The sequence below is a fragment of the Oryx dammah genome, unplaced genomic scaffold (assembly GCF_014754425.2).
Source record: "Oryx dammah isolate SB20612 unplaced genomic scaffold, SCBI_Odam_1.1 HiC_scaffold_23, whole genome shotgun sequence".
NCBI classification, from domain to species: Eukaryota; Metazoa; Chordata; class Mammalia; order Artiodactyla; family Bovidae; genus Oryx; species Oryx dammah.
The window spans coordinates 107,625,750-107,646,963 of NW_024070207.1; the positions used below are offsets into that span (position 1 = coordinate 107,625,750).

General features: G+C 37.1%; 1 non-coding gene across 1 annotated transcript; it reads left to right on the forward strand.

The window, feature by feature from the left end:
• The first annotated feature begins 7,076 nt into the window (after positions 1–7,076).
• TRNAF-AAA lies at positions 7,077–7,149 on the forward strand. The gene has a single exon. It is a non-coding gene; the product is annotated as a tRNA-Phe (tRNA).
• The last annotated feature ends 14,065 nt before the right edge of the window (positions 7,150–21,214 follow it).

Sequence of the window (21,214 nt, forward strand, 5' to 3'; positions counted from 1 at the left end):
CTAATGAGTCAACTCTTTACGTCAGGTGGCCAAAGTATTGGTGTATGTATATATATATATATATATATATATATAAACTGAATCATTTTGCTATACACCTGAAAGTAACACAACTTCATGAGTCAGCTATACTTCAAAAGAAAAAAAAAATACTGAACTGACCAAGGTAAAAGAAGTGATTAGAGAGATTCTGGGTGATTTTTTCTTCTTCCAGGGAATACTTGCTTTTACTTCAAGAGGTGGGGACAATTCATGTAATAGCTATCAGATATATGCAGTTTAAAATGCCTGATATATACAAAGAATAAAATTTAAAATTAAGAATTTAGCAGAATTAGAAATTTGCACAAACAAAACAAGTTTTATGTATTTAAAGTTCTATTTTTAGGTATCTAAATATTTAAGTTTAGTGTATGTCTACTAAGTGAAAGTGAAGTCACTCAGTCATGTCTGACTCTTTGCGACCCCATGGACTGTAGCCTACCAGGCTCCTCTGTCCATGGGATTTTCCCGGCAAGAGTACTGGAGTGGACTGCCATTTCCTTCTCCAGAGGATCTTCCTAACCCAGGGATCGAACCTGGGTCTCTGGCATTGTAGGCAGACGCTTTACCATCTGAGCCACCAGGGAAGTCCTTTAATTATAATGACATATCCCTTTTTATCTTAATACTCATTTTCTTAAATTTTGCTTTGTCTAATATTAATATACCCATTCCAGTTTTCTTATGCTTACTTTTTTTTGGTATTTTTTTCACACTGTTATTTTATACCTTACTGTATCGTTATATGTTGTGTCATATAACTGGGATTTAGTTGTTGTTGTTTTTATCTCATCTGAAAGTCTCTACTTTTAATTGAAATGTTTAGGTTTTTTGAAGTTTAGTTGTTATAAATATAGTTTGCTTTAAAGTTGACCATCTTGCCTTTCATTTTCTGTTTTCCAATCTCTCTATTTCTCTGTTCCTGCTCTTGTGCCTACTTTTTTTATTAAACATTTTTATTATGAAAATTGTTTTTTTATTGCATTTTTATCTGAGGCATTTTAAACACACTTCCACACATTCTAAAAGTAACTAATTCCACACAAAAGTAACAGGAGCAAAGTATAGTAGCACAATTGAACACAGCAAGCTGAAGTTCTGTGATTCTTTATATGATGATACTTTACCTAGTGTCGTTTTTCCTGGCCTGATGTGGATATGCCCTTTGGTCTTCTTGCTGTGGTACTCCCAGACTGTGTCTTTTGCTCCTTATAGCTTAGTAGGCTCAATAGGTCCTTACCTCTGTTTGCATCAAATTGCCTTCAGTTTTCTTGAAAGTTAAAACCCTGGATTTATTGAAATATTTCCTTATTTATTAGAAACTGATACATTTTTAACTGTTAGTATGCTATCAGTTATTGCTTTGTTCTCTAATCAAATTATATAGGTTTGAGTGGTGTGATATAACCCATTATCCTATAACCTTTGTTTTTAATGCATGCTTTTGGTAACAAGATATTTTCTTCAGGAATGCATATTTTGTTTATTTATTTGTTTATTTTTAATTTTTACTTTACAATTCTGTATTGGTTTTGGCATAGATTGACATGAATCCACCACAGGTGTACATGCGTTCCCAAACATGAACCCCCCCCACCCCCCTCCCCACAACATCTCTCTGGGTCATCCCCGCGCGTCAGCCCCAAGCGTGTCATATCCTGCATATTTTGCATTTCATTTGCAGAGTGTCAGTCTTGCAATGTCTGTTCAGCTGTTAGATGTTCACATTTAGTGAGGCATATTGGCACTGATGGTGGAGGTGACCCCAAATGTTATAGTTTAGAGGAGGCATCGGCATTGAGTTGGGTGGGGTTAGAGGACCCCAGCTCCACAAAACCCCTCAAACCACACTGTCCCTCAGCTACTTCTGGTTGGGAAAGCCCTGAGATTTTGGGAAAGCCTTCATGACTTTTTAATTGACAGATGTCAGCACTTGTGATGCCACATAAATTCCTAGGCTGATGTTGCAGTCAACTGCCATCACCAACTGCCATCACCAACTGCCATCACCAACTGCCATCACCAACTGCCATCAATGGATGAGGTCATCTTGACCCGCCTCCCAGTATTCTTTCCTCGTATTTGAGTGGTTCTCAGTTCTCATTACGTGTCACTTACCTTCCGCGTCACTTCCCTTCCGCTAGTAGAACTTCCGGTAGCTTGGTGAATGCCGAACCATAGAGATAAATTGTCTCAGATCCGTTTATGTGGATGTGTCTTATTTTGGTCACAGTTCGGAAGGATTATCTTGCTGAGTGCAGAAGCATTATCTTGCTGAGTGTAGAATTCCTCCTCGAGGGTTTTATATCTTCCACCCTGGCTATAGTTCTCCGTGAACGCTATTGAGAAGGCAGCCATCTTTTCAAAGTCCGTGACGACATCACCCCAGTGAATGAGGCTTTGATTTTTAACTGGAGGTTAGTCATTTTTATTATTTCGTGGTACTGTGTCCTTATTTCTCTGGCAATTGGTGGAACTACATTTGATCACTTCATATTTAATATGAAGAATGTAAATATGATGAATATAAAATACAGTAAAACATTTGACAATTTTTTAGCTATTTTTAATCAAAATAATTTCTATTCATATAATTTATAATTTCTATTAATTTATATAAACTAGCTAATTTGACTGGTCCAACCAGTCTATTCTGAAGGAGATCAATTCTGGGATTTATTTGGAAAGAATGATGCTGAAGCTGAAACTCCAGTTTCAGCTTCATGGCCACCTCATGCGAAGAGTTGACTCATTGGAAAAGACTCTGATGCTGGGAGGGATTGGGGGCAGGAGGAGAAGGGGACGACAGGGGATGAGATGGCTGGATGGCATCACAGACTCGATGGACGTGAGTCTGAGTGAACTCCGGGAGATGGTGATGGACAGGGAGGCCTGGCGTGCTGTGGTTCATGGGGTCGCAAAGAGTCGGACACGACTGAGCCACTGAACTGAACTGAACAATAAACTAAAGCAACAAAGAAAAAAAACTAGCATGAAAATAAAAGCCAAAAAATTTAAATTTGCTTTTCTTTCTTGCTGCTGCTAAGTCGCTTCAGTCATGTCCGACTCTGTGTGATCTCATAGACGGCAGCTCACCAGGCTCCCCCGTCCATGGGATTTTCCAGGCAAGAGTACTGGAGTGGGTTGCCATTGCCTTCTCCATTTTTTTTTCTTGCTAAAATATTTGAATAATTCATAGACAAAGTAATTTAAGCATATTTCTAAGCAAAGTTGACAAAAATTAAAGCTCTTTCCATTATAATTGGTGATCTGATGCTAATGTTGACCTGGATGAAAAATTATGTAAGAACAGCTAAAGCTCTTAATAAAGAAAGTGAACTGACACTTATATTACCTATGGCAAAATGTTTTATATGTACAGTAATTATATAACATTCAGTTTTCACAGAACACCTTATATGCATTAATTTATATACAAGTGTTCAAGTCAGAATCAATGCAGTAACAAATGGAACATAAATGAAAGTAAAACAAAAATATGCATTATATGTATTCTTAATATGTAATAATTTCAGTATTTCAGATAATAATGAAATGATAGCCTATTTAAACAAATAGTTTTAAACAAATAGTAATTGTTAAAAAAAAGAATAAATATGAAAAAATATAGAAGACCAGTAAGTGTACTAAATATACTTAGTATTTAATATAAATTAAGTGATAAGATAAATTTTATATATCTACTCTAATATTAGATTACAAAGTAGTTTAAAATATTGCACTTGTTTTGGAAATAAATTTGACACTGTTCTGCAAAATTTTTTTTGCATTACCTTGCACAGTAATTCCGTTTCTAGAACTGTACTAGTACAGCTACTTAAACTTGCATATGAGTGTCTGGGTGCAGGGTTCTGGGGTTGCTGCTCCCTGTGTCCCGCAGTTGGGGCTGTCCTTGCCAGATTCCCCTTCTGCTTTAAGAATTTACCTCAGTTGGGCAGCCTGGGTGAGGGGAATGGGGATGTTCCCAGTGCGGGGAGGTGGAGGGGATGGTTTCCTGGGGGGGATGGTTTCCCAGACCCAGGGAGTGGAGGTGACCTGTCCAAGAGAAGGCCTACTAAGCTGGGACCTCTTGAGTTTCTCTCCAGGTTCAGGATGGGGCCAGGAGGGCCTTAATTTGTTTCTGGTTATGCCACGCTCCTCTATTCATTTGCAAAAGCAAATGCTCCATGTGGGACCCTGGCTGCCTGTTGTGAGGCCACACAACCATCACAATCTGGTAAATCTATATACACTTACAGAAAACATCTCCAATACACACTGCCAATAAAAAAGTTAAATTGTGGATTTTCAGAGAAGTTCACAAATATATAAATGTATTATTTATGTAGATGTGTATGTGTGTTTGCATTTGCTAATATACATGTTTGATGGATAGTCATGATTTCTTTCTACAAAAGGATATGCATTTGTATTGTTTAGGAAGTTTGAATGCATGCTATATTTATAATTAATAGTATGAAAGTTAAAGAAATAGTCATATGATGGTATATTACTAAAGGTTACTTTAAAATGTCTGTGATCTTGCTTTTTTGTCTCTATAAAATTGCTTTTCTGGGTAATTTCACATTGATGTGGTTTGATTTATCTCAGTTTCTTCACTTGGCATAATGTTTTTGAGGTTCATCCATGTCCTAACATGCATCAAAAAGCAGGTTCTTTTCGTTACTGAGTCAGAATTCCTCTATCTGGTTATACCACTTATTGTTTACCTATTTATGAGTTGATGGAGATTGCAGTTCTTTTCATATTTTGGCTATTATGAATAAAGTGGCTATGAGCATTTTTTGTGGAAGTCTTTGGACAGAAGCTTCCAGTTCTCCTGGGCAGATACCTAAGTGTAGCAAGATTGGATCATATGGTGTTGTGTTGTTAAGTCTTAAAGAAACTGCCTACATGGTTTTCAAAGTTGCTGTATCTTTTTGAGTCCCACCATCAGTGTAAGACGTTCCAGTTTTTCCACATCCTCATCAACTTTCGGTTTTGTGACACTTTTAAAATATAGCCATTATGGAAGGTGGGAACTGGTATCTGATTGTGGATTTTACTTTTATTTCCTTGAGGACCAAGGATGTTGCAAATTTATTCATGTGCTTGTTGGATATTCATTTCATTCATATTCAATATTCATTCATGAAGTATTTATTAAAGACAATTGTGCATATATTTAAAGTTGTATACTTAAATTTTATATATTTAATGAAATTGTACATATATTTCAAGTTGTTTATATTTTTTATTTATTTTTTTAATTGGAGTATAATTGCTTTGCAGTGTTGTGCTAGTTTTTGCTGTACAACAACATGAACTAGCTATATGTATACATATATCCTCTGCCTTTTGAGCCTCCCCCCCACCCCCTGTGCATATATTTAAAGTTTATATATTTGATGAATTAGTTTATTTTTGGTGTAGGGTCTAAGAAATTTTTTTTCTGTGGCAAGCAAGGACTGAAAGATTTTTTTTTCTGTATGTTTTACAGTTTGTACTTTTATATTAAGTTCTAAGATCTATTTTAGGTTCATTTGCATAGTAGTGTGAAATTCACATCCAAATATATTTTCCATGTGATTATTCAGTTGTTACAGTATTTATTGAAACTCTGGTATTTATTGTAACTCTTCTTTATTCCATCAGATTAGCTTGGCACCCTTGTCAAAAATTAATTGACTATGTTTCTAGACTCTCTATTTGGTTCCATTTGCTCCTTATACCAATACTATACTTACTCTCTTGAATATTGGAGGTTTGTAGGAAGTCCTGAAATTAAGCATTAAAGATCCTTTAACTCATTGTTGTTGCTTTAAATAGATTCCTCATATTTCCATATTAATCTTAAAATAGTGCTGTAAATTTTTACATGAAAAACCTGCTGACATTTTTATTGAGGGTGAATCTGTAGATCAATTTGGAAAGAACTGATCATTTAACACTTGGAGTTTTCCAACCCAAGAAAATTAGGGTATCACAGTTCTTTATTTCTTCTTTTGTTTTTCTCAGCAGTATGTAATTTTCGCTTACAGGTTTTGCATATATTTTGCTAATGTTTCTCCAGGTATTTCATGTTTCTTGATGCTACTGTACATGGTAATATTTGAGTTTGGTTTTAGATGTTTATTTTCCAATAGATATACAATTGATTTTTTCATGTACTGATCTTGTATCCCACAAACTTGATAAATTCACTTACTCATTCTGTTTACTTTTTTGTATATTCTTTCACGTTTTCTATATATATATACATATATGGCAATTCCAATTCTGAAAAAAAGACAATTATAAGTAATATTTTCCAATCTGTGTATATTTTATTTCCTTTTATTGTCTCATTAAGCTAGCTAGGACCTCCATTTCAAGTTTGATTACAAATGATACGAACCAATACCCTTGTTTCTAAATTGATGGAAAATCATGTAGGTTTTGTTTTATTTGTGTATGTGCATAAAGGTTTTTATTTTCTTAGGATACATCACCAGAATTACTGGGTTAAAGGGTAAGTTTTTTTAAACTTGAGATATAGTTGATTTATTATATGTTTCAGATGTTCTATATGGTGGATAAGTTTTTATAGATTATATTCCATTTATAGTTTTTATTAAATCTTAGCTGCATTCCCTGTGCTGTACAAAGTTATCATTGTAGCTTACTTATTTTATGCATAGGAGTTTGTGTCTCTTAATCTCCTATCCTTATCTTGCCCCCCCCCATAACCCCTGGTTTGTTTCTGTATCTGTGAGTCTGTTTCTTTTCATTATATTGACTAGTTTGCTGTATTTTCTTAGATTCCACATGTAAGTGATAGCATTCAGTATTTGTCTTTCTCTACCAGACCTACTTCACTAAGCATGATACCCTCCAGGTTCACCCATGTTATTGCAGATGGTAAAATTTCATATTTTTATGGCTGAGTTATATATATATATATATATATATATATTCTTCAGATACATTACCAGAATTACTGAGTTAAAGGGTATGCTTCATCTGGCATATCACACACACATATACATAGGACTTTCCTGGTGGCTCAGATGGTAAAGCGTCTGCCTAAAATGCAGAAGACCCGGGTTCAATCCCTGGGTTGGGGAGATCTCTTGGAGAAGGAAATGGCAACCCACTCCAGTATTCTTGCCTGGAAAATCCCATGGACGGGGAGCCTGGGGAGCTACAGTCCATGAGGTCACAAAGAGTCAGACATGACTGAGCGACTTCACTTTCACTTTTTCACTTTCATACATTCATGACACATCTTCTCTTCTTTATCCATTCTTCTCATGATGGACATTTAGGTTGTTTCTGTATCTTGGCTATTGTAAATAATGCTGTTCTGAATGTTGGAATGTATGTGTCTTTTCAAATTAGTGTTTTAATTTTCTTTGGATATATACCCAGGACTGGAGTTTCTGGATCATATGGTAGTTCTATTTTTAGCTGTTTGAGGAACCTCCATACTGTTTTCCACATTTGCTGCACCAATTTAAATTCACCTAACAGTGTACAGGGGTTTCCTTTTTGCCGACATTTGTTGTTTGTTGCCTTTTGTAGTCATTTTGATAGGTGTAAGTTGTTATCTCATTATGGTTTTGATATGCATTTCTCTCATGATAAGTAGTGTTGAGCATCTTTTCATGTAAACTGTTGACCGTCTGTATGTCTTCTTTGGAAGAATGCCTGTTTAGGTCTTCTGCCCACTTGTTGTTAATCAGATTTTTTTTTTTTGATGTTGAGTTATATGAGCTGTTTATACATGTTGGATATTAAAACCTTGTCAGTCATATTTGCAAATATTCTCTCTCATTCAGTTGGTCGTCTTTTCATTTTGTCAACGGTTTCCTTTGCTGTGCAAAAGCTTTTCAGTTTAATTAGGTCCCATTTGTTTATTTTTGCTTTTATCTCTTTAAGAGATGGGTCAAATATATATATATATATATATATATATATATATATATATATATGTATCACTGTGATTTATCTCAAAGAGTGTTCTGCCTGTGTTTTCCTCTAGGAGTTTTATAGTATTTGATCTTATATTTAGGCCTTTAATCCATTTTGAGTTTATTTTGTATATGGTGTTAGAAAATGTTCTAATTTCATTCTTTTACATATGGTGGTAATTTAGTCGCTAAATTGTGACACCATAGAGTATAACCCAACAGGCTTCTCTGTCCATAGGATTTCCCAGGTAAGAATACTGGAATGGGTTGCCAGATCAAGGGAAAAAAATGCCATTATATAGTATCCATCCATAGAATGCCATTATATAGTATCTGAGCTCAGAAACAAAGTATTATTTCCTTCAGAAGCTTCAACAATATGTTTTATCCTCTTTAAATTTTACCTGTCTCTACTAGTTAGCAGTTATTTCCTGGACATTCATCCTAGATTGTTGCTAAGCAAAGACTACAACCTTGTGTCTCCTCAGTTTGCCATTTGCTACACAGACTGTCTTGAATATGTCATTGCCAAAATATTGTTTTTGTTCTAAAATTTGATGAAGTATGCTTATCTTGTGTAGAATTTAATGTAATTTTTCTGTGTAATACAATCTTTCAGGTGACAGAATTAAATCTGTTGAGTCATTGACTCTTTACATAATTTGTTCAAATTTATGATCACTTTTCCAGCACACATATACTCATACACACACATAGACACACACACACACACACACAAAACTGAACAGAGTCTATAAAAGAAAAGCAGACCATATCACTACTATGACATATGGTTCCTCTGATTTGATTCAGCTCATTTCCCTGGTAGAGATGCCTACTGGGAACTGAATCTTTTCTACTTGTTTTGAATGCACTAAAAGACCAATTATGAACACTGGTACAGCATTTTATAATCTTATTTGTAGTTTCATTTTCTATTTTATAAGCTTGTTATAGTTTATTTTTCTGTGAAATCAGATAAACCATCCAGAGTGGTTGGGGCAGTAGTAATGATACCTGCAGTCACAGTCAGTCACTTCAGTCACTCAGTCGTGTCCAACTCTTTGAGACCCCATGAATCGCAGCACGCCAGGCCTCCCTGTCCATCACCATCTCCCGGAGTTCACTCAAACTCATGTCCATCTAGTCGGAGATGCCATCCAGCCATCTCATCCTCTGTCGTCCCCTTCTCCTCCTGCCCCCAATCCCTCCCAGCATCAAAGTCCTTTCCAGTGAGTCAACTCTTTGCATGAGGTGGCCAAAGTATTGATTGGAGTTTCAGCTTTAGCATCAGTCCTTCCAAAGAACACCCAGGACTGACCTCCTTTAGAATGGACTGGCTGGATGTCCTTGCAGTCCAACGGACTCTCAAGAGTCTTCTCCAGCACCACAGTTCAAAAGCATCAATTCTTCGGCACTCAGCCTTCTTTATAGTCCAACTCTCACATCCATACATGACCACAGGAAAAACCATAGCCTTGACTAGACGGACCTTAGTCAGCAAAGTAATGTCTCTGCTTTTGAATATACTATCTAGGTTGGTCATAACTTTTCTTCCAAGGAGTAAGCATCTTTTAATTTCATGGCAGCAATCACCATCTGCAGTGATTTTGGAGCCCAAAAAAAGAAAGTCTGACACTGTTTCCACTGTTTCCCCATCTATTTCCCGTGAAGTGATGGGACCGGATGCCATGATCTTTGTTTTCTGAATGTTGAGCTTTAAGCCAATTTTTTCACTCTCCACTTTCACTTTCATCAAGAGGCTTTTTAGTTCCTCTTCACTTTCTGCCATAAGGGTGGTGTCATCTGCATATCTGAGGTTATTGATATTTCTCCTGGCAATCTTGATTCCAGCTTGTGTTTCTTCCAGCCCAGCATTTCTCATGATGTACTCTGCATATAAGTTAAATAAGCAAGGTGACAATATACAGCCTTGACATACTCCTTTACTGGGCCCTTTTCCATTGGGGGTAAAAATGTACAACTTAAACAACACAGGTTTTTTTCCCTCAAAAACATGAGTGACTGAAATATAACATTCTAAGTATAATATTGAATACGTTCATTACTTAGATCATTATAATGTGTTCCTTTAAGTGTTTTTATTTTAAGAATAAAAATAAAGAATTAAACTGTTATCTTATTTTTGAAAATTAAACTGTAGCTCATAACAGCTTAACCATTCTGAGACTGGTGCATAAAGATTTCTGGCTATGTAAGTGTCATATTTTTATATTCAGCCAAGTAATATACTGATTAAAATGAAAAGAAATCAGTGAGTGATAGTTCGCTTTGAGTGTTCACACAAATGTCACCTTTTCTTTCTTTTAGTGAGACAGTTATTCACTCAATAAATATTCAGTAAGGCAATACTAATGGGAAAGAAAAGAAAAATGATAAATCAAGAGAGGGTTCTGCTTAAATAATACATTATAAGATACCTGCACAAGTACTTTAATACATACGAGAATGTGGTGAGTATGTCCCTGGGTATGACGGAACTTTAGAAAAGGGAGAAATTACTGTCTTATACAGCAATCTGGTATGACTTGATGGTTGACTTCGCATCTGAGCTACACCTTGACAGATGGTTTAGTTTGGGATTGATGAGATGGCGTCAATGGAAGAGTTGAGATAAAGCCACTGAGGTGCCGATACTGAGTATATATTCAGGGAAAACTAGGTAATTTATTTTGATTGGAACATAAGTGTGTGAGAAAAAACAATGGGAGATAATTTTGAAAAGACAGTTTGAAGCCAGATTGCATAATATCTTGAATGCTGGCTATTGCATTGTGATTTTATTTTGTTGGTAATTTGTGATTCACGGAGTATTCTTTTTTAAAGACATGGTTATGAGCAGTGCTATGCTTTACAAAGTTTACAAAATAGATTATCTAGATAAGCACTAAGGCTGGTTTGGTAGGGGTTTTTGGATTTGTTTTGGCCGTGTGGCATGTGGGATCTTAGTTGCTTGACCAGGGATTGAACCCACATGTCAAGCATTAGAAGCATGGAATCTTAACCACTGGAGTACCAGGAAAGTGCCTTGGCTGAGTATTTCTAGTACCAGTGAGAGTCTAAGATTCTAAAATCTTAGATCACTGGGCTCAGGAAGATTTAGATAGTGCTGTCTTACTTAATGACTGATCAAGAAAGTTCATCCACCAAGCTATTTCTACTTTTGTGCTGTAATATTTGATGTCAAATTAATATTTTTATCTTGTTTTCCTTTATTTAAAGAGAGATTTTAATATGTTTTGTAAGGAGTTAACTGAAATATATAATTAATGCCTTCTAGGTTACTAGAATAAACTGCAATGTGAAATATTAAAGCTTTCTAGTGCATTACAATAATTATAAAATATCATATCATTTGAACATAAATTTGTGTTAAATTTGCTTCAGATATAACATTTTTTCTCAGTATAGTTATAAGTCAGTACACCTTCAGGATATCTCTGCTAATCTCAGATTAAGGAATTGGAATTGCACTATAGACTTAGTGTTTCATATGAGACTATTAGTTTTATTTTATTTTTAAACAAAGCCATGCTCATAAAGAGCTTCATTTTATTATATGCATTATTTATTGAATTAATTGAGTTATGCAATTGATACTAATTTAGAGAAATACTAAAATAAAAACTAAGTTAACTCAATAATTTGCCACACCAGTGCTCATGCACTAAAAAATGACTAAACTAGCAAAATCTAGTTGTAACTGGTAGTCCATTTAGTTCAGTTCAGTCGCTCAGTCGTGTCTGACTCTTTGCAATTCATTTATGCTGCATGAATTGCAGCATGCCAGGCCTCCCTGTCCATCACCAACTCCCGAAGTTTACCCAAACTCGTGTCCATCGAGTCAGTGTTGCCATCCAACCATCTCATTAGTGGGAACCAGATCAGTTCTTAGTGACACGTAATCTTGTTATATTCCAATAGCTAGTGGATCATTTTTATTAAAAGCCAAAAGTGTGTAACATCTTAATTATGCATTTTATTTAGAAAATAACATTAAACCTGTATAAAAACCTGTAGCATAGAAATTTTGGAAACTGAGAGTGATCAGGCTTTGTAATTCTTAGGAAGTGATGAGATTTTCCATTTTAATGGTTAGCAGTTTTGCATCTGTGAAGTTGCAGTTACTGTGGTATATGGCACCTTTGGTATCTTTTCAGTTGAGATGTTAATATGTGGGAGCAATACAGGACTGGATAATGGATTCGATACAAGAGGTTAAAAAATAAAGAGTTAAACTGACTTCCTCGATTTTGGCTAATATAACAGAATGGCTTAGTGGCTGATGTCTTAGTCAGCTAAGGCTGCTAATCAAAGTACCATAGACTAGGTGGCTTATAAAAAAATAGAAATTTAGTTCTCACAGTTCTGGAGCCTGAAAGTCTAAGATCAAAGTGCTGGCATGATCAGGTTCTGATGAGGGTCCTCATCTAGATTGCAAACTGCTGCCGTCTTCGTGTATCCTCATATGGCAGAGAAAGGACAAAAGAGCTCTCTGGGTCTCTATTATAAGGTCACTAATCCTGTTCATGATCCAGTTATCTGCCAAAGGCCCCACCTCTGTCAAGGTAGGATTTCAGCATATGAGTTTGGGGAGGATACCACATTCAGTCCCTAACAGCTGCCATTTACAGAGATAGTGGAGTGTATAAGATAAAACAGGGCTTAGAGATACAAATCTCAGTTTGGCCTTATATGGTTTTGAAATATCATTTATCCAGCTAGGTAGAGATGGCAAGCGTGCCATTGTATGTTGAGATGTGTAAGTCTGTGAAGGGGAAATGTATTTTGGGAGTTATTAGTATACAAATTGCCAGTTGAAAACATAGAATTAAACTGGAGTGCTCAAGAAGACTGTGAAAAGAGGAGAAATGGGTGTCCTAGGATTAAGGCATGGGGTATTTAATCACTTACTTGCCTGGTAAGAGAGGTTGATCTTAGAAACACGATTAAAGAAAGGCATCCAAACTTACAGAGCTACTGAGATTAAAAGTGCTACTGAGATTTAGATGAGGATTAGTTAACGATAATAATGTTTAACATTTATTGAATGAGTATTGTTTGCCTGGTACTAAGTACTTAATCTGGATTGATTCATTAGTTTTTAGTAATACCATGAGATGAATAGTACTATCTTCATTTACAGATGAGGAAAACGAGGCTGAGAGAAAGTAAGAAACATACTCAAATTAAGACTGTTAGTAAATGGTGCATGTGGGATTAGAACCCAGGTGATGTGAATCCAGAGATTGGATATTTAGCCTGTATGCCCTGTTCTATCCAAAGGGTCTGAAAAAATATCCACTGATGTTTTCTTTATTATGAAGAACAAACCGGGATTTACCAATGCAGAAAAGACTGAAGGCTGTTGAAGATGTGCTTTCTTCTACATATACATTTGAGGTTCTTTTGAATGATAGAATGAAGTAATATTGACTTCACTAGAGCCTACAAGTTTGAGGAGTCATGTAAAGGTCCTGAGTGACAGGAGAGCAAAATAAGTGATAATGTACATGGAATTGTGTTAAAAAAAAATGTCATTCCAGTTTTGCTTTAAGAAGATTAAGTCCAATCTCTAGCTTCACTAGAGTTGCATAAACCAAGCATATCAAAGAGTGTCATTTCAGCTGCCCCATGGATTGATTGATATTTGCTTCTTTGATATAAAACTCAGTTTTTAAAAATTTGGAACTTTAACTCTATTTATATGGTAGAAAAATCTCTTCTAAATCTGCTGCCTTGCTTTCTTCTGGAAGCGTAACTGTTTTCCACTGCCCTGATCTGTAGAAATTATTGTGTTATTGAAGGAGACCTCTGGCCTTCCTACCTGTTACCCTCTCATTTTTCTGGAATGCTATGACATGTTGAAACAGGAGCATGTGCTCAAGTGTGCCATGGCAGATTTAGTTGTGGATTCTGTCTGGAGAGTTTAAAGTGAGGACTACTCCACACACAGTTAGGAATTTCCCTCTTATTTGAATTAAGTAAAGTGTGTTCACATTTGGACATCATTTATTCCTTCTTGTACTTGATATCTCTAAGACCACCTTCAAGATAGATGATTTCTTAGAAGAATTCCCAAAAACCAGAAAAAACAATTCAACTCACAAATATGGTTTAGTATGGCAAAACACAGAGATTAAAATCAGTAAAGGGAAAAGTGCTTAGGGAGAAGTTCAGGAGACACCAGGCATAAATTTCCAGTTATTCCCATTTCTGAGGAGTTCCACCATCAGTGCTTGATTCTTCGAGCAATGATGTGTGACAGCACATACCAAATGTTAACAATCTTGATCTATTGGCATGGATCAGCTCATCTCCATCACTGACCTTAGCTACTCAGTCTTTAAGCCTCCATGGAGATCGAACTGAGATAGTACACCTCAGAGCTCCAGGCATACACAAACAGACATTTACCACAAACAACCACTGTTAGTGTCAATATCTGGTGTGGCCCAATGCATCAAACATACAAAGACACTCTCACCAGGCAGGATAGTCCAGAGGCTCAGAGGTTACATCCCAGGAGCTGGACAAGGGCCAGTCTGAAAGACCATAGGCAAGTGTAGGTTTGGGCAGTTCGGGTCTTGCAGTTAACCATGACTGCACAGTATATACATACATGTCTAGTGTTTTTGTCCTATATAGTTTCTTAGTTTTTTTTTTTAATATATGAAAATGATTTCCAGCTATGTGTTTATTTTTCTATTTTAAAAAACACTTGTTTCAATTCTGATAACTTTGTTGTCCAGCTTTGCCTACAAATATCTGTAATCATAACTATTTACACATCAACAAAATAATTATCTTTGAGTACTTTCTGTTATTGTTAGGCCTTATTTCTTATTTTTGTCTGGTTAAATTGATTTGAACCTCTGGGAAGGCTTTTAGATCACTGGGGTGATAATTTTCGCACTGATTACTAAAAATGAGAAAACAGACAACCCTTTAGCATATGCAAAAATTTAACATGAGAGAAAACAGAATATACATTTTTATGAGTTAAATAGTTATTGTGATCAGTTATATATAAGAGATTGAAAAATATGACAAGTTCTTATGCAGTTCTATTTCACTAATTCAGAAAATTAAAAAAAAATATTCTAGGAAAAAATTATAAAGTGCTTCAAAAATGAGAAGAAAAATTAATGCAACATGATAAGTACTGAATAATATAAGACAGTAGACAAACTAGAAAACACTAACAAAGACATGGCAATAAAAATTGAGTGCAAATAATTGATTAATTATGCATTTGTGTTTTGCTTTTCTCACTGTTCAGTCAGCAATTTTTTTGTGCCCCTTTAAGAAACGACCCCAAATATCAGTCCAAGTTAAAACTGACACTTCTCTACACTCCAAGGGAGAAAATACAACTCCATCAATCATTTATCCATCCTCCTGGCCAAAGTGCTTGGTCTAGGGGTGAGTCCATAATCCCCATTCGGATGTTTTCTTGACATTGATGGAAAGACGTGTTTTTTCTCTGTTGCATTTGGTAAAGTTGGAAAATATACACCAAGAGCAGAGGCTCGCAAGCTTACTGAACAATAAATCTCAAGGGGAATTTTTAATATGCCTGTTACCCAAGTCACAACCTATATCAAGTAAATCAGAGTTTCTGGTTTATAAAATCTGTGCTTCAGTTTTGTTAACTCCCTAGAGAATTCTGATTGGCAGTCAGTGTTAGAAAACCTGTGGTCCAGAGGTTCTCTACGTTTGGTGTGGATCTGAATCCTGGTGGCCTGAATAAAATCCAGATTGTTTGGCCTGACTACACCATTTGAGTTATTTTTTCACTAGGTGGGCTGGGTGGGACTGGGAATTTGTAGTTCTCTTAATTGCCTAGGTGATGCTGATTCTAGGACAAGACAGTGAGAAGGATGCTTTGCTTCTGAAAAGAGAAAAAAATTGAAAGTTAAAAAAAGGACAGAAATCTCAGGTAATTGAAATGCACAGGTAGATCTGGATGGTGAACTTCATGAGAACTTAATTTCTTAGAAGGTTACAGTTTATGTCACTGTGGCTTTTTACTGATCACGTTTTGAGACTGACATTTGTTCAGTATAACTAGTCATGGTATCTCCTGTGTTGTATACTAAAGCTTAGAAGTTTCACCTCAAGGTATTCAAATATTTCTAGTCTAACAATAAAGAAACAGGATCAGAATTAAACAGTTTACTTGAAGCCCCTGGGCAAGTAAGTGGCAATCACTGCTGCTTTGTGGTACCTTCAACCATCTCTGCACACCTCTTGGGGAAGACTGAAAAATGCACCAGGTGTGCCAACAATTAAAGTGTGGGGAGTGAAGGTGCCGTGAGTCAGATAGCTTGAATACCTGCATGGCTCTGGATGTTGAAAGCCATAACGCCAGATTCCAAAGGCCAAAGCCATTCATGCCAGGCAGCCTTCTGTTCTAAAGTGAGGTGCTCCCTTTATCTTGCCAGGGGCCTGACCAAAAGTGATCCTACAGTCCTTTGCATACTTCTCAACCCAGAGACATATAAGAGATGAAGTGGAAAAAGTGGAAAGAGTATTGCTAGGGGCTTGTTCAAGACAGCAATGTTCTTCATCCGTATGGTGAAGGGAGAGAGTCTGCTTTCCCCTTGTTTCACACCAAGTGCAAGTGGCTTCAAAAAGTCCACCCCCAGGGAAGCCAGCTTGGTAGTAAACTCATTGCAGATACAGTGAGTGACCTTTGAATTTTTACAGTAAAGAGACTCCAAGAGAAAATCCACTAATTCAAAGATCCCTCCATGGTGGCTCAGAGGTTAAAGCATCTGCCTGCAATGTGGGAGACCCAGGTTCGATCCCTGGGTTGGGAAGATGCCCTGGAGAATGAGATGAAAACCCACTCCAGTATTCTTATCTGGAGAATCCCATGAAGGGAGGAGCCTGGTAGGCTACAATCCACAGGGTTGCAAAGAGTTGGACACGACTGAGCGACTTCACTTTACTTGAATTTTAGATTTTTATTTGAATTATTAAACTTTTCTCTGAGTACAAGCAGAAGGTTACCACCCCAAAAACAGCTGAAGAAAGTCCTACATGTGCTGTTTTCTGTATGCACACTTAAGGCTCATGGAGTGGTGGGATGAAGTAATATTGGCTGTTCTGCAGTGTCCAAAATGTCAGTGGTCAAGACAGGTTTCTCTCAGGTCAGAAGAGCACAGTAAGTGTTATATGGACTTTTGATTAGTTCTCAAATATCGTGATATGATATGTCCGGAGAGTGTGTAGTTTCCTTGGTTCTGTCTCACCACAACAAAGATTTGAAATGGTGGACCAGTGTTACAGCTCAGAGTTTCATTCGACAAACAAAGGATAGTACACCCTCCAGGCATAAGGACGGGCCAACCATAGAGGAGAGGCCTCAATCTTGGCTTCCTTTTTTCTGTCTCCTCCCCGCTGAGCCTGACCTGTGCAAATTGGGCTAGCCAAGAAGGGGGTGTGTTTGTTTCACCTAAATGTTTTACTCCAGTCCATGGATTTTCCTTTTGTTCCATTTTTGTGGGCTTTTTCCTTTCTTTGTCTTTTAGCCACTGCCATTTTGGACTCCTTTTTCCCATTCTAACTACCTGACAATAATAAGCATGATCAAACAAAAGGCTGTTACCACATAGAAGGCTGTTAAAAACCTCAGATAGCTGGACACCCCTCCCCACGCCTTCTACCATTCAGTTCAGTTGAGTTGCTCAGTCTTGTCCGACTCTTTGTGACCCCATGGACTGCAGCACGCCAGGCCTCCCTGTCCATCACCAACTCCCAGAGTTTACTCAAAATCATGTCCATTGAATTAGTGATGCCATCCAACCATCTCGTCCCCCTTCTCCTCCCACCGTCAGTCTTTCCCAGCATTAGGGTCTTTTCAAATGGGTCAGTTCTTTGCATCAGGTAGCCAAAGTATTGGAGTTCCTACTCTAATAATTTCTGATTGAAAAGATCTGAAGTCGAAGCTGAGGATTTTCACTTCTAAAGACTGCATAGATAATGTTGATGCTGTTGGTCTGGAGCCCACACTCTGAGAACCACTAGTTGAACATTAAGGGCTACTATTTGAAGTGAGATCATCTGAGAATAAAACCAACAGAGATAATACGGGGACTTAGAGAGTCCTGGTGATAGAATCTGAGCACTTAGATTAGGAATGCTAGAATAGCAGGGATTCTCACCATATGTTTACTTTTAATTTAAATTAAATTACATAATTGAATTTCAAATGAAAGCATCCAAAGCAAAACAGAATTCTAAATTAAAATTGCATTAGAGGTTGCAGTTCTACTGAGTCTCCAGCCCCATACAGAGGTCAAACTGACACAGCATGATCCAAAGCCTCAGGCAAACAAAAACAGACATTCCCATTGTTATCATAAGCTATCTGGTATGACCCAAAGCCTCAGGTGTATGCAGGCACTCTTATTAGGCAGGAGAATCAGAGGACTCAAGAGTTTTTCTACAAGGAACTGGAAAGCTAGTCCTAAAGAGCTTTGGCATATGGGGACTTTAGGCAAACCAAGCATGCTGTGTTGGGACCCGATACAGCCCAGTTTATAACTTCTTGTTATTTTATGTATGGTGTCCTTTATCCAGTATAACTTATTCAACAGGTCTGTTATGAATGAAAATGTTTTATAAAACTGTAAAGTATTAATTTTGTTTCCTTATAAAATATTTATAATAATTATACTGAAGTTTGGTTGTCTGATTGTGTTCACAAATAATTAAAATCATAATTATTTGCATGTATACAAAAATCTATCCAGATTACTTTCTAATATTGCTAAACTTTAATTCTTAGTCTGCTGAAATCCATTTGAATTTGTGAGGAAGCTTTTAAATATTAGGGGTGATAATATTTGCATTGTGACCTTAAATGAGAAAATAGGGAAGCCTTCAGCCTGTTCAACAAACTTAACTTGAGAGAAAGAGAATAAGCATTTATATAAATTTTAAAAGCAGAATAGCAGTAATATTCAAGATATTTGTAACTTTTTGCAATTCTGTATCATTAATTTAAAAAAATAATATTTTTCTAGAAAAACAAGAACTTAGATTTTGCTTCATGATTCACAACTAAAGGTGAATGTAGCCATGATAAGTCAGGTTTATCCTCTGAAAACACAAACAAAATAAAAACAAGTAAGCAACCTAGAAAATACTAACAAAAACAGGACAATAAGCATTCTTATCAAGTTGTTATTTAATGAGAAACTTACTGTTTATTCCCTCCCCCCACCCTGGTGCAGTTTATATTAATAAATCCACTTTGAGAACCATTCAGCCTGAATTTCAGGACAGGTTGTTTAGGAGTTGACACTACCCCATATGCTATAAATGAGAAGGCAGAGGGTCCATCAAGCAAACTTCTGCCCCCAAGCCAAAGACCTTTGAGTTGGACTGAGCACATAACCATGTTAGGGCAGTAAGAGGTCTTTTCCTGAGATTCCTAGGAAGATAAAGTCTCTTCCCATGTTACTTAGTAAAGTTTTACAGGATAGGCCTAAGATTGTGGTTCCCAAACTAACTGCACATGTTAATGTCCAGGTAAAAGGTTAAAACACCTGTCAATGAGGGCATATGACACCTCAAATTCATGAGAAATATCAATTGTAAAAACCATGTATCAGTAGTTCCAAAAGAATTCACAGAGGATTCATGTTTATACATTATATTGAAAACAAGGCATCAGGGAAATTTATTGCATTGGAATTGATGAAGTGTGTGTTATTAATAAAATCCACATTGATTGACCATACTCTCCCTCAGACTCTCTACCTATACAGGTGTGGGTGAGTGGGGTTGAGAATTGAAGTATTTAACCACATGCCCAGATACAACTGCTCTGAGGGCCATATTTTGAGAAGCACTGCTCCACTCTTAAGGGAAAGATTGAATATGCCACTTAAAAAATTGTACTGCTAATGATGAGAGTGTAGCATAAGAGGTCTTTTACTTTAGTTTCAAAGGATAGAATTTTAGGCTACTGAGGTCTTCCAGATAGGCTTGCAAATATGGGCCACCTGGAAATTAGATTCCAAAGACTATGGCAGGTTATGCCAATGCTGATGTTTTCTGGAACACATTTTTAGAACTACTCATGAAAGTTAAATACTCTCCTTTGAATATTTTTCTTTATTTAAAATTTCTTTTATTTATTTTGGCTGCAACTGATGTTCATTGCTGTGCTCAGACTTGCTCTAGTTGTGATGATTGGGGGACTTTTCCTTGCAGTTCACAGTCTTCTCACTGGGGTGGCTTCTTTTTCTTGCAGAGCAGAGTTTCTAGGGTTCACAGGCTACAAAATTGAGGAACTGAGGCTCAGGAGTTCTGGCTCCTGGGCCCTAGAACTGGGGCTGAGTACTTGTGACTCAGAGATTGAGCTGATTTCCATCATGTGCTATCTTCCTAGATCACGGATGACTCATGTCTCTTGATTGGCAGGCTGATTGTTTTGACTCAGCCACAGGGGAAGCAAGCAATTGATTTTTGAAACAATATGTGAGGATACCTATTCCCTGATCATAGTAAACACTATTGATTCGGGAGAATAATTTACCAAAGTCTTGGCACACAGGGGAGGCCCTGGTGTGCTTTTGGAAATGCCTGTGGGTATACCAGGCCACCTTAGAGATTCTGAGGAGGTAGTCTGTGTATCATTGGGAAGAATGTGCACGACTATGAGGTGGCCAACTCTTGCTCAGGTGGAGATAACGCAATTTGAGAAAACATTCTCAGCTTTAGAGTCAAGGTCTACATTTGCCAGAGGAAAAAGTTGCTGGTTTTCTGATCAGAAGGTAATGAAAAATCTTCTTCAAAGAAACAAAAGTAGTCAGCTATTACTGTGCATTTACACATATGAGTGTGTGTATGTACATATATGAGAGAGAGGCGGAGTGTCCCAGGGGGGCTTGGTTCGAAGTGTTCCATCAGGCAGAGGTGATGCGAGAGATGCTACTTGGAGGAGCACGTGGGGAGAAGCGGGGAGGCAGGCTGGAAATCCGCCACCCAGAAGGGACCCTATGAGGCGCACGGCCGCCTGGGCGCGTGCTCGGTCAGCTTACTGGGCTGGCCTTGCCTTTGCACAGCATCCCAGTACACCGCAGTGGCACCCTGTGCACGTTCGGCGTAAACAGCGCTTCCCTGACCTCACCTCTGTAAAAGTGGATCTGCCAGTGACCCCTTGGGAAACTGGCGAGTCA